Consider the following 13,794-nt stretch of genomic DNA (forward strand, 5'->3'; position numbering starts at 1 on the left):
ACAATGAAAATACCACAAAAATACTCTACACAGGATTAGAAAAATTGATTACGTTTTTGTTGAGTAAAACAAGACCAAAAATCCAATAAGTATAACCCGAGGTATGAATTTTAAAGATTAAATCAAATTAGAGTGATTAGAGTCATAAAGTGCTAACCGCGGTCATGTAGTCACTCTAGACTGGGGTAAATCCAAAGTTCCGGCCAACTCGATGGAGGGCAGGCCGGCCACAGGACTCAAGCAGGTCCCGCTGAAAAAGTACCTTGGATGGAGGATGCATTGTTAGCGAAGTCTCAATGAGAGGAGTACAGGAGATGATGCGTCTCGTCAATCACATGGATGGAGGTGAAGCGCCCATTCTGACCCACACAAATGATGAAGGCTTCCTCAACAAACCCCTTTATGATGCAGGGAATGTACCATCACCAAGCTGCGCAGTCCATCAACATCAAGCTGTGCAGTCTGTAGCGATATCGTTGAGTGGCAGCCACATCACTTTGGAACGACGATGCACCGGTTCAGATTGGTACAAAGTCATCCATGTAGTGCTTTTTTTGGATCAGCACAGCAGAAATCTCCTTTCAAGGGCCCAGGACAGGAATGGCACCATATGGCAGGGCAGGACTTACTGGTGGCAGATTCCAAGTGCTTTTGCAGGGTTGGAGGATCTCCTTGATGGCCCAGAGACTTCAGGATAGGGGTAAGGCCAACAAGCCCCTGGAGTTACTCTGGTTTCAAGTGAGAGGGGTCCAATCCTTGTCCATAACAGGGCAGAAATAGGCAGACAGAAGGGCAGCACAGCAAGGCAGAAAAGCAGGTCCTCCAGAGCAGAAGTCAAGCAGAGTGGCAATCATTGTAGCACAGCAGTCTTTACTCCTGGTAGAGTTCTTCACAGGTCCAGTACAGTACTGTTTTGGTAATGTCAGAGCTCCTGTACTTATACCCAGTTGTGCCTTTGTGGGAGTGACTTCAAAGAAAGGTCTTTGAAGTGCACACAGGTCCTTTCTTCCCAGCGCTCCAGTCTATCAGTGGGTGGTAATGAGTCCTTTGTGTGAGAAAAAGACACTGCATGTGTAAGTGTAAGCTTTACCCTCTCTTCCTGCCCAGGATGTAGATGAGTTCTCTGTTACCCATACCCCTCCTGAGTTTGTGACTGTCTCGAGGGAATGCACTAAGTATAACTGTCACCCACCTGAGACATGCATTGGAGGCAGGCTGCAGGCACACAGAGCAGTAAGAGCAGACGAATGCCCTAGGGGTTAGGCTAAAATAGAAATGTTAAATCCAACTTTACCATTAAGGAGGATTTATCATTACTATTCCAAAGATATAAAACATGATGCAGTTACTCCTTTGTGATCAAGACTTACAGCTTAGAAGTGTTTTAAGGAATTCCCAATGTTAACCTAAGAGAAGAGTTGCCTCACAGTACTGAAAAACATATTGGGTTGTTTGTCAATACCGGGACATGCCAAACTTAAAAGTACATGGCCTACCTTTTACGTACAAAGCATCCCGCCCTATGGGCTACCTAGGGCATACCCTTTGGGTGACTTATGTGTAATGAAAGGGGAGTCTAAGGCTTGGCAAGTAGTTTTAAATGCCAAGCTGAAGTGGCAGTAAATTGCACACAAGTCCTGAAATGAAAGTCCTGAGACAGGTTTGAAAGGCTACCTGTGTGGGTGGCACATTCACTGCTACAGGCCCACTAGTAACATTTAATTTACAGGCCCTGGGTAAATGGTATATCACATTATAAGGGACTTACAAGTAAACTAAATATGCCAATTGTGTATATATCAATGTTACCATGTTTAAGGGAGAATCACATGCACATTAGCACTGGCCATCAGTGATAAAGTGCTCAGAGTCCTAAGGCCAACAAAAAGAATCAGCAAAGGAGGAAGTAAGCAGGCAAATGATTTGGGGGAAGACCACCCTAATGATGACAGGTCTAACATGAGGTGCCTAAGAGTTTGGTGGAAGGAGATGCTATGTGGTGTAGTGCCTTTAGTTTGTGCATGAAGATTTTGAAATGAGTATGTTTGTGTAATGAGAACCAATGGAGTTCCCTGAGTTGTGGTATTATGTGGGTTTTGTGTGGGAGGTTGAGGAAGAGTGTTTGATGGTGTGTATACTTCTGGTGAATTACTTGGTGATCCCAACTTAGAGAGTGTTCCTTTAGTCCTAATTGCTGGTGACTTGGGTGTGATTGGCGGTTTTTCTGGTGTTACTTGGGAGCGATTTTAAAATCTTCTTCAGCATCTTCAGGGTGTGAAAGTAGGATGCAGTGATGGCTTTGACTTGTGCAGTCATGTTCAGTTTTCTGTTGATGATGATTCTGATGTTCCTGGCATTAGTGCTAGCATGGATCCAAGTTTGGATGGCACCAATTGTAGTCCCAATCTAAGGTTTTCTTACCAAAGAGCACTACTTCTGTCTTTTTAGTTTTGAGCTTGAGACAGATTGCTTTCATTCAGTAAGTGATTTCTGTTGTGCACACTGTGAACTTGTGTCTTGTGTAGGATGTCTCGTCTAAGAGGGAGAATATTAGTTGTGTGCTGTCAGCATAGGATCAAATGTTGATGTTATGTGTGTGTACTACATTGGCCAGAGGGATCGGGGATGCATTGAAGGGGGTAGGAGTAGGACTGAGGGATAGGCCTTGAGCCATTCCACAGATGAATTTGCAGGCTTCTGAGTAGTAAGGTGCCAGGTTGAAAGCTTATGTTCTATCCATTAGGAAGAAGCAGAGAGCAGGTCCTTGGATGACAATCTTGTGCAGGCGCCTGCTGATGATGGGGTGTGAGACCATGTCAAATGGTGCAGAGTGGTTCAGGAGAAGAAGGACTGCAGTGTCAGTGTCAAATATACTTTTATTTGATTTCATAAAAAAATCATAAAAGGGTGGGAAAACCACCTTAGATAAAATATGCAGAAGTATACATTGTTGGTATTATTAAAAAATGTATAAAAAGGCAATATTTTAAGAAGAATTAACATGTAAACAAGGCAGTCAAGGGATTTAAAAACCAAATGTTCTAGCACTGCTTGAGTTGGTTAGCAAGTTCTACGTTGGCCAGTTCTTTAGCCGCATTTTTTAAAAAGTTTATGGTTATGCAGGACTGTGGGATAGATGAGCCCCTAAGACAATGAATCACTGCTGGTCTGCAGGTTCTTATTTGTTCCTTCCTAAAAACCTCCCGAAGGCCCATTTTGCGTGTTATTATTAAAGCGGGACAAATGCATATGCATATTAGATGCAATAAAGACTTGTCCCAAGCTCCGCACATCCAGCATTCCTTTGATTGCCATGCGTATTTCCATTTAGCGGTAAGGTCCTTTGATGGATAAGGCCCAAGACTTAGTAGCGTGAAAAAGTGTTTTTTTCTGGAAATGGTCTAGTAAATAAGGTTGGGGTTGCAACCTCCTGCAGTGTCTTCTCTGTCAACGATCATGCAGATGTCATCTGTGGTGACAATGAGTGAAATTTCTGTACTGTGGTTAGACCTGAATCCAGACTGCATGGCGTCAAGGAGCTTATGGTTGCTGAGGTGGTCAGTAGGTTGCCGGTTGAGTAGTTTCTGTAAATCCTTGGCCGGGTATGACAGGAGGGAGATGTGTCTGTAGGTAGAAAGTGTGGCTGGGTCAGTCTGGGGTGTGATTGTACCACGTTTTCAGGAATGTGGCTGAGTGAAAGGAGTCTTTGAGGATGAGTGTTAGTGCTTTGCTGATTGGTAGGAGTCTTATGGGGGAAGCGTAGTGGAGCAAGGATCAGAAGTGAGCCCTGAGTGAATGAACTTCATGATAATGGCGGTTTTGACGGTTGTGATGGCGGGCAACAAAGTCAGGGGTCATTCTTCTACCATGATGGTAGGCTGAGTTGCATCAGTGACTGGGTCTAGTTGAGGGTCAAAGTTGTCATACAAGGAGGTGATTTTTCTACAGAATATTTCCAAGAGTTTGCTGCAAAAGTCTTGCGAGGAGATAATACTACTGGGGGGGATGATACTACTGGAGGGGGCAGGAGGTGGGATTGGTCCGCCCAAAGAACCCTGCAACATTCCACAGTAAGGCCCTAAGAGAAGGGAAGAATGCACAGATTCAGGCTCCCCAGTCAGCAGACATGGCAATCTTGCACAAAGCATTCCTCCTTTTTGTATTTAAATATTTGGACATGTAAGCCAAAATGAATTCCATGCAACACCCAGGCCAGCATGTATACACACTTGCAAGAAATTTGGTTGTTGGTTGACTGGATTGTGAACCCTACCCAATCGGCAATTAAAATCTTTGTCAGGGTGAGGAACAATTCAACTCTAAATGAATCTGCGTTCAAACTTCTGGTAGCTTGGCACAGAGCAGCCAGGCTGAATGTAGAGGCTATGTGTGAAGTATTTGTGCAACACTTCAAATAGCAATAAAGTGAAGACCCCACACAAAAGGATCCCACACTAGGCTTGAAAAATAGAGTACGTTTTATTAATTAAACAAGACCAAAATGACAAAAATCCATCAGTAGATCTTCAACTAGGAAAGTTCAAAGATTTCATTAAAAACTGCCCCAATATGCACAAAGTGCCAACTGTGATTATCTGTTCATGCCAGACCGGGATAAAGTCATGAGTTCAGGCCAGCCTCGATGGAGTGAGGGCCAGCTGCAGGAACCCAGTTAGGCTAGCTGAGCAAAGTACCTTAAGTCCTGATTTACATAGTGTTGCAAGAGTCTAAGTCAAAGATGCCTCGCACAGCCGAAGCAATGTGTCAGTTCCGAGATGAGGCTGTGGGGCAAGGTTCTGCGTCATCATCCAGGATGTCATTGACAAGTGTTTTCAATGCAATTTCCAGCTTTGAGGCCGCTTTACACACTTGGGACAATGCATCAGTTTCGAGGAACTGCAAGGCTTTGATGCTGCATCCGTTGTTGAGGCTGCTACTGATGAGGGATGCGAGAGCCTGCACCGAGGATGCGTCACCAATCAGTGGTTTTAATGCAGTGGTGGGCTGCTATGAGAGTCTTTTCGATGGGTAAGATCAAAGCAGCTGCAACACTGCTTTGCTTCTGCCTGGGGTGGCACCATACAGTAGAAAGGATGTGTCAGTTCCACAGGATAAACAGAGGCTGGCAGAAAGACTTAGGCCTACCTCCAGGGGGCCAGGACTGGGGTGGCATTACTCGGCAGGGTAGACTCACAGATGGCAGAGTCCAGGTGCTGAGGTCATGGTTGCTGGTGCCTTGTGTCCCTGAAGCTCAATTCAGGCGGCCAGCCACCTAGCCCGTTTGGTCACTCTGAAGGTCCTGGGTTCAACAGATGTAGGTCCAGTCCTTCTCTCCCAGACAAGAAGGCAGCAGGTCAGCATAGCAGGGCAGCAGTCCTTCAGAGCAGCAGTACAGTAGTGTGGCAGTCCTTTCAGCCGCACAGCAGTTCTTTCAGCCGCACAGCAGTCCTTTCAGCAGCACAGCAGTCTAGCTTCCTGGCAGAGTATCCACAGGTCCAGAAGTTTACTGAAGAGTTGGTGTCTGAGGTCCAATATTTATACCTGGTCCTTCCTTTTAAGTAAAGGGAGATTCTATAGGTTTCCACCCTCTTGAGGTTTCAGGCATCCCCTTCCTCCCTGCCCTGGTCTAGCTTTCTGGGGTCACAACAGGCTAATGACAAACCCTTTGTGAGAGTGCTCAGGCAGAACCTTTGTGATGCACAAGTGTGGTGGGTGACAGCTTTTCCCCCTTGTTAACTCAAAATGACTAATCCTGCCAACACATATCATCCCTTTGTTGCACTGTCTGGGAGCAATACACAAAGACCATCTGCCAGCTATACCTAGTCATGTGACCCGGCATCAGGCTGCAGGCACCAAATGGTTAGGACAAAAACAGCCAACTTCCTACAAATTGCATTTTCCGAATTGTGATTAAAAATCTGACTTTATCATTAAAGAGGGCTTTTAATTCATATTTGGTAGACACCAAACTTGACATCTATACCTACTCCCTATTGGAAGTTACAGCTTAATAAATGTAATAAGGTAACTCCAATGTTATCCTATGGGAGATGGAGGTCTTGCAGTTGTGAAAAATGACTTTAGGGGTTTTTCACTACCAGGAAATGTAAAATGTAACAGTACATGTCATACTTTTAAATACACTGCATCCTGCCCTCTAGGCTGTTCAGGGCATACCCTAGAGATGATTTATATGTATTAAAAAAGAAAGTTTAGACCTTTGCAAAAAGTTTATTATCAAAATTTCAGTTTAAAACTGCCCAAACAGGTTGCAATAGCAGGCCCGTGACATGTATAAAGGGCTGCTTAAGTGGGTGGCGCAATCAGTGTATCAGGCCCAGTAGTATAGGGGTGGCTGAGTGAGCTAAATAATGATGATGGATTAAACCCAGATCAGCTGACTGGGGTGAGTGCTTGCAATGTTCAATACTCCGTCCATCACCCCATTTGGTTTTGCTGTGTTCGCCCTTAGTTGGCAAGGTATGCCCAGACGTAGGTACCTTGCTCACTTTGCCACAGGATTCAAGCTAGCCTGGCTGATAACGACTGATTAGCCAGAAACCGGTCCCAGGATGCTTGTTTCCAGTCCAGGGAAGAAATGGCTTGGCAGTTCGGGCTGGACTGTTCCCATGAGGCACAGGGTCAGACTGATTTGCATATGGCTATGTCTGAACTGGGGTGTTGGAGGGAGCTAAAGAATGATGATGGATTAAACCCAGATCAGTTGACTGTGGGTGAGTGCTTGCAATGTTCAACACTCCGTCCATCATCCCCTTTGGGTTTGCAGGCCATGTAGTAGCATTTAGTTTACAGGCCCTGAGCACCCATAGTACCGCTTTACCAGGGCTTTATAAGTAAATTAAGTAGACTAATTGGATGTTGACAAATTCTACAATGTTTTAAGTAGAAAGCACACACACTGTAGCACTGGTGTGCGCAGAGTCCAGAAAGGAAACAAAAATTGGTTCCGAAAACAGGAGGGTGAAGGCAAAACCTTTGGGGATTACCCTGCAGAAAGGGACAAGTCCGAACAATACTCAGCTCTCACCCTATGCCACTCACATTGTCTTCATATGCCTTCTTCTCATAACCACACATAGGGGATTGAAAGACCTTGCTGCCTAAGGGAGACTGGCATAACCTGTTAAATAGAGGAGGCTGGTGAGCACCTACACTAAGGGAGATTGGGGAAAAGGTAAGCCCCTTCACTCTGATTTATGCTTTTAGGACCGCCAGTCCCACAAAACTGAGTTTAGAGGGCAGTGGCCAATCTCTTAAATAGGGAGCAATCAAGTTGCCCATTTTGACATCAACTTCTCAGGTACTTTGAGATCTCAGTGCATGTAACAGGGAGGCCTCGCAGTGACCTAGTATGATTGTCAGGCTCACTACTGAAAAATTCAAAACACAGTAAATACACACATGTTAAAACAACTGGTCCCCTGCCCAGTGCCATGAGGGAAGCTTTCTGTCAAAACATTGGGCTTGCCCAGCCCTGTCGCTCATTTGGAGTTCCTATCCCTTGTCTTATCTGTTGTTTCTTAATAGCAAATAGGAGATGGCTGCAACCCAAGGTAAAAGGGGTGTGTGAAGTGATTTCCTATTTCGTTCCAATCTGCGTTGTGGGGGAAGTGGTGGCCCACTTTGATCACCGACAGTGCTTCATGCTGTAACATGAAAGCCTTAGCAACTGCGAACAATACAAGAGCTTAGGCATGTATCATTCGCTAGCAAAACATCAAGAGAGAACCAGAGATGTGTCAAGAGGACCATAACATCACCCCATCACTTCTTTGACAACAGGGGCTCAGCAGCGACAGCTAGCTGGCAAGGGTTCGCTGTATAAATACAGGCAGGCCTTGCACGCGCACTGTTCCCGAACTGCCTACGTGCACGAGGCGAGACTCGCTTTGTTGGTCCTCGCGAGAGGCGAGAGCCTGGTGTGAAATAACACTTGACTGGCACTGTACAGGGCGCTTCTTTTAAGTAGGCCATCATGTTACACAGATGTGTTTTTGTCAGATGCTGAAAGGGTTAGAGCAGAATAAAACAGATAGCTTCTCTGTCCATAAGCAGTAGAATAAAGTAAAGACGCGAAATATGACGCATTTAGATGTGTCTGCTGCAAGACTTTACAGGAACGGACTGCAGTGAAAAACCTGGAGCAACCGCTGTCTAAAGAGTTTTACGTCACATTTATCCTAGGCAAACAGTGATTACAAGACCCTGCCACTATCTACTGTACCTATTTCTAATAACCAATATGAACGGATTTTTTCGGGTTAAAGGACTCGTGTTTGATGCAGGTTTCATTCACGTTTTCCAGGTCCATACGTGAGTAGCTCAACCAGCCGTAAATGATTCTGCTGAGCAGCGAATGCTCTTGTGTGGCCGGTGCGTGCTGAGGTCACAGGGTTGTACAGCTGACACCGGCCCAGGTGTAGACCAAGCTGGTCAAGTTGATGAAGCTGGAAGGTGGTGCCTATAGAGCTCTCCACGGAGATGCTGTTATTGTGCATACCGCCGCTTTAAAGACTGGAATTTCGGTCACTTGAAAGACTGTGTTAAGTACATGCAGCTGTTTGTAAATTGTTTCCACGCAGTCATTGGACGGTTTGATGAAGGGGTATTCTAATAAGCGGAATATCTTTGTTGATAGGCGACACCCTTTAATGCAGTCATACCTTAGTTGAATAGCAACCATCTTTAATAGTCATACCTATGCAGTGAGACGAAGGGCACCCAGGTTCATCCTAGACGGCTTGTAAAATCTACCCAGATCTAAGGTGAAATGAGGGGGAAAAAAAAGAAAAGAAAAAAAAATAGTCATACCTTAGTTGAACAGCAACCCCCTTTAATACAGTCATACCTTGTTGCATAGCGACGCCCTTTAATGCAGTCATACCTTAGTTGAAAGGTGAATCCCTTTAATGCAGTCACACCTTTGTAAGAGCCCTTTAATGCAGGCTTACATTTTATTGAATGGTGACACCCTGTAATGCAGTCATACCATTGTTGAATAGCAACCTCCTTTAATGCAGTTGTAACTTTAATGTAGTCCTATCTTTGTTGAATGTTAACGCCCTTTATTGCAGCTAGACCTTAGTTGGATAGTGACACACTTTAATACAGTCATACCTTTGTTAAATGGAGACGCCCTTTGATGAAGTCATGCCTTCGTTGAATGGCGACACCATTTAATGCAGTGACATGTGTGGTCAATGGCAATGCCGTTTAATGCAATCATGCCTCTGTTGAATGGTTATCCCCCTTTAATGCAGTCATACCTTCCTTGAGTGGGGCTGCCTTTAATGCAGTCATACCTTTGTTGAATGGAGTTGCCCTTTAACGCAGTGATATCCTTCTTGAATGGAAGCTCCCTTTAATGCAGCCATGCCTTTGTTGAAAGAAGTTGCCCTTTGATGCAGTCATACCTTTGTTGAAAGGTGACCCCTATTTAATGAAGTCATGCCTTTGTTGTATTGAGACGCCCTTTAATCGAGTCATACCTATGATGAACGTCTACCTTCTTTATTGCAGTCTTACATTTGTTAAATGGTGGCACCCTTTAATGCAGTCACACCTTTGTCGAATGGTGACGCCCTTTAATGCAGTCTTACATTTGTTAAATGGTGGCACCCTTTAATGCAGTCACACCTTTCTCGAATGGTGACGCCCTTTAATGCAGTCTTACATTTGTTAAATGGTGGCACCCTTTAATGCAGTCACACCTTTGTCGAATGGTGACGCCCTTTAATGCAGTCTTACATTTGTTAAATGGTGGCACCCTTTAATGCAGTCACACCTTTCTCGAATGGTGACGCCCTTTAATGCAGTCTTACATTTGTTGATTGCTGACACCCTTTAATGCAGTCATACCTTTGTTGAAAAAAGGACACCCTTTAATGTTGTCATACCTATTTTGAATGGAGAAGCCCATTAATGCAGTCATACCTTTGCTGAATGGCGACGCCCTTTAATGCAGTCATACCTGTGTTCAATGGCAACTCCCATTTAATGCGGTCAAACCTTTGTTGAATTGCAACGCCCTTCCATTCCACCATACCTATGTTGAATGGCGACCCCCTTTAATAGAGCCATGAGAACTTTATGTGCTCATCTCTGACCTCACATGACATTTGTGTGCCCCAAATTAAATTTTCCTTTCCTTGACCACCGTACGTCTTTATTTTTTATAAACCTATTTTGGTTATATTATTAATCTTGCACCTATTGTACATTTTAGTCTGTGCTGCTACTTTGTGAGAATGGGTTGAAGGATCGTGTGATGTAACATACTGTGATGTCACCGGGGAGCCAAACGACATGCAATGACCATTCCTCTCCCTGGAGTTTTACTGAATTGACGTGCATATTGCTGTGCATTGCATATTGTCACCTAGACGTCTAGTAGTGGTGGGCAACATTAACATCACTATCCCTTGGAATAATGAAAAATTGTACAGAAACTAAAAATTGGAGAAAGCTGATACACGAAGCCGCTTCGTCCTGCCTCTACTGTTGATAGAAGCCAGAATTACACCCTCATCCATAAACATGTCTCTTGTCTGTGACCACAAGCTGAGACCAGAGAACCCAGGGCCCCTACGTAGTCAATGAGGCAAAGTTAATATTTATCAGTGATGGTAGGAAACCCGCACAGTTAACTAATACACTCCATTCACTGTCCTCCCTGAGCGGTGCCTTTCTCCTTCCTGGTGGCACTTCCTAAATCCCTTGTGAACCGCAGCTGTAGCACACGTGGGTAAACAGAGAAATAACGAGCAAAAATTAAATATGAATACATACAGACGGAAATGTCAAAAATAAATACCATACTACCTAATTAGAAAGATAGGGATTAAATATAATGAGCGTGCTCTTTAGAGCATAAACCGCGATTTAACTCTGTGGTCCTCACATAAATAACAGCGCCTACAAAAATTGCATTCTAGTTGTAAATATTTTCTCATAGTCTCCCGCCCAGAACACTTTAATGAAAACATGCCTCCTGTTAGCCAAAAAGCAGGCTTGAGTAGATCAACTAATCATTGTGTAGCAAGAAAAATCCTTCATGTTACTGACCCTTCTCCAACCCAGCTCTCTTTTCGCAGCCTTCAGATTTTAGGAGACTATTTAGATTTCCTTACAGGCCTGCTGACACCTCTCTACACCAAGCTGAGGAAACTAGTGAAAGAAATTCTAACGCGTATTAATCTTTTCTCGTACTCTAATCTTTTGACATCACCATACCATTTCTGTTGTTGTAGTTCACAGCTACGTGTTGTTTCAAAGGTCTGATAGCTTTCACTAACAAGCTCTTGCATTCGTTCATTTTGTCTTATCTCAATGACATTTGATGATTTGCTTCCCGTTTGCCTAACCCGCGCATAACAGAATTTGTCTCTGTTTCATTTGGGACTTTGGGGCAGATTTATGAAGGCCTTGCGCCGCCGGTGCGTCATTTTTAACATGGGAAAAAGTGACGCACCGGCGGCGCAAGGCCTTCATAAATCTGCCCGTTTGCTTTTATTTTCGTGGTGATGATTTTTTTCGTGATGTGTGTAAAGGCCTTTTCACTTGTGACGAAAGAGCATCGTTGCGTCCGTTCTTTTGTGTTTAAAACTTGTTTCGAGCTAATTTGCAGTTAGAACAAAACACAATGCAAGACAAAACAATAAAGAAGTGAAAATAGATCTCTCTAAAGGAAATGAAGGGAAAAAACTACAAAGTATAAAAAAGATCATGATATAACTACTGAGCATAGGCTCAATGAAGTTTATATTGTGCTGCTCTTATACAGTGCTACAGCAAACAAATGATGGACGGGATGCTGACAATGCAAACATTCTCCACCAGTCAAAAGATCTGGGTTAAATCCATAATTCTTTTGCCCACAATGCCACCCTAGTTTGGAGCCTGCCATATGCAATCAGGATGCTTGTTTCCAGTCCAGGGAGGACCGGACCTGGCAGTTCAGGCTGGACTGTTCCCATTGGGCACAGGGTCAAGACGGATTTGCATATGGCTGTGTCCAAACTGGAAGGGGCATTGTGAGCAAAAAAATGATGGATTTAGGCTCAGATCTCTGTACTGGGTGAATATATGACATTTTTCTACATTTTGTCCATAAATTATTCTTTTTGCGCTTATACAGTGCAGCATTGTTGGAGTTGGCCCTTTTTGCAGGGTCATCCCTGAACTTTTTGCCTTCCTCCTCTATTTTTTCTGACCCGTTGTTGACTGTTTTATGACTCTGAGTACTTTACCACTGCTGATCAGTGCTAAAGTGCATATGCTCTCCCTATTGTAAATTGATGTATGGGTTACTGATTTCATGATTGGCTGGTTTGGTTTACCTGTCAGACCCTAGTACCGTGCACGAGGAGTGCCCAGGGCTGGCAATCCAAATGCTGCTAGTGGACTTGCAGCGCTGGTTGTGCCACCCACAGAAGCAGCCTGTAAAAATGTGTCTAAGGCCTGCCATTGCAGAGCCTGTGTGCAGTCTGGTTCTGTTATGTTGACTGGGCAAGTGCACCCACTTGCCAGTCCCTAAACCTTCCCTTTTCTTCATACCAGACACCCCTATGGTATTCCCAAGGGCAGAGTGCATTGTAAGTATAAGGTAGGACAAAACCTGATGTGTGTGGCATATCCTAAAAGTAAATTACAGCCATTTTTGTTTTTCACTATTGCAAGGCTACCTCAGCCGCGGGCCGTGGAGGGAGTTACGGTGGGGCAGGGAGGCGGGGAGGGGGAGGGGCAGGGTGGAGAGGGCTAAAAACCGGCATATGGATAATTACAGGTAAGTAAACAATTTCAATAATAAAACGAATTTCGTAGCGCGCCCTGCATTGCAAAATGCGATGCAGTGCGCGCTATGAAATTCGTTTTATTAATTAAATTGTTTACTTACCTGTAATTATCCAGGTGCCGGTTTTTAGCTCTCTCCACCCTGCCCCTCCCCCTCCCCGCCTCCCTGCCCCACCGTAACTCCCTCCACGGCCCGCGGCTGGGCTACCTATTCCCTATAGGCCAGAATGGGCAGTTAGATTATTACATTTTATAATCCTAACCGACTCAGGGAACCAGGTAGAAATTTGTGTTTAATATGCCTAAACTCAGTATGATAAAATACATCTTTTAGTGAAGTTGATTTCAACATTCTGGTTTTGAAAATACCACTTTTAGAAAGTAGGTATTTTCTTGTCTAACTATCCACGCCTGCCTCTGCAAGGTTGTGTATGCCTTGTCTGGAGTTTGAGTGACAGAGCTGGGGGATTCCAGGAGACAGGGTGAGTCAGCCCAGTGGTGAATAGAGAGATCTGCATCTAGATGGAAGGGAGGAGTAGCACCTGGGACCTTAATAGGGCTGTGCCTTCCCGCCAAAATGCCAGCTCCACCCCCTGTGGTGCATCTGATGTCTCTGCCCTGCACTGTGAGAGGAGAGGAGTCATGTTAACAGAGTGCTCCAGGGCTGTGCCTTTCCTCCACAATGCTGGCCCCACCTCCTGTGGGGTGTCTGATGTTTCTGTCCTGCACTGTGAAAGGAAAGAAAAATTCATGTAAACGGAGTGCTCCAGGACTGACCAGAACTGGTTTGGACTAGGCAAAGGCCCCTCTGCCCTCAGAGGACAAAGGATTTTGTGGTACAAGCATTGGGACCCTGAGCCCAAGAATTTAGACTATAAGAAGAAACCTTTGCTGAGGCGAGGAACCTGAAGAAATTGAGGAGAGACTATCCCTGAGCTGAAGTGCTGCTTTGGGGATTGGCCTGCAGTGGTTGCCTGA

This window comes from Lissotriton helveticus, chromosome 11 (genome assembly GCF_964261635.1).
Source record: "Lissotriton helveticus chromosome 11, aLisHel1.1, whole genome shotgun sequence".
Lineage (NCBI taxonomy): Eukaryota > Metazoa > Chordata > Amphibia > Caudata > Salamandridae > Lissotriton > Lissotriton helveticus.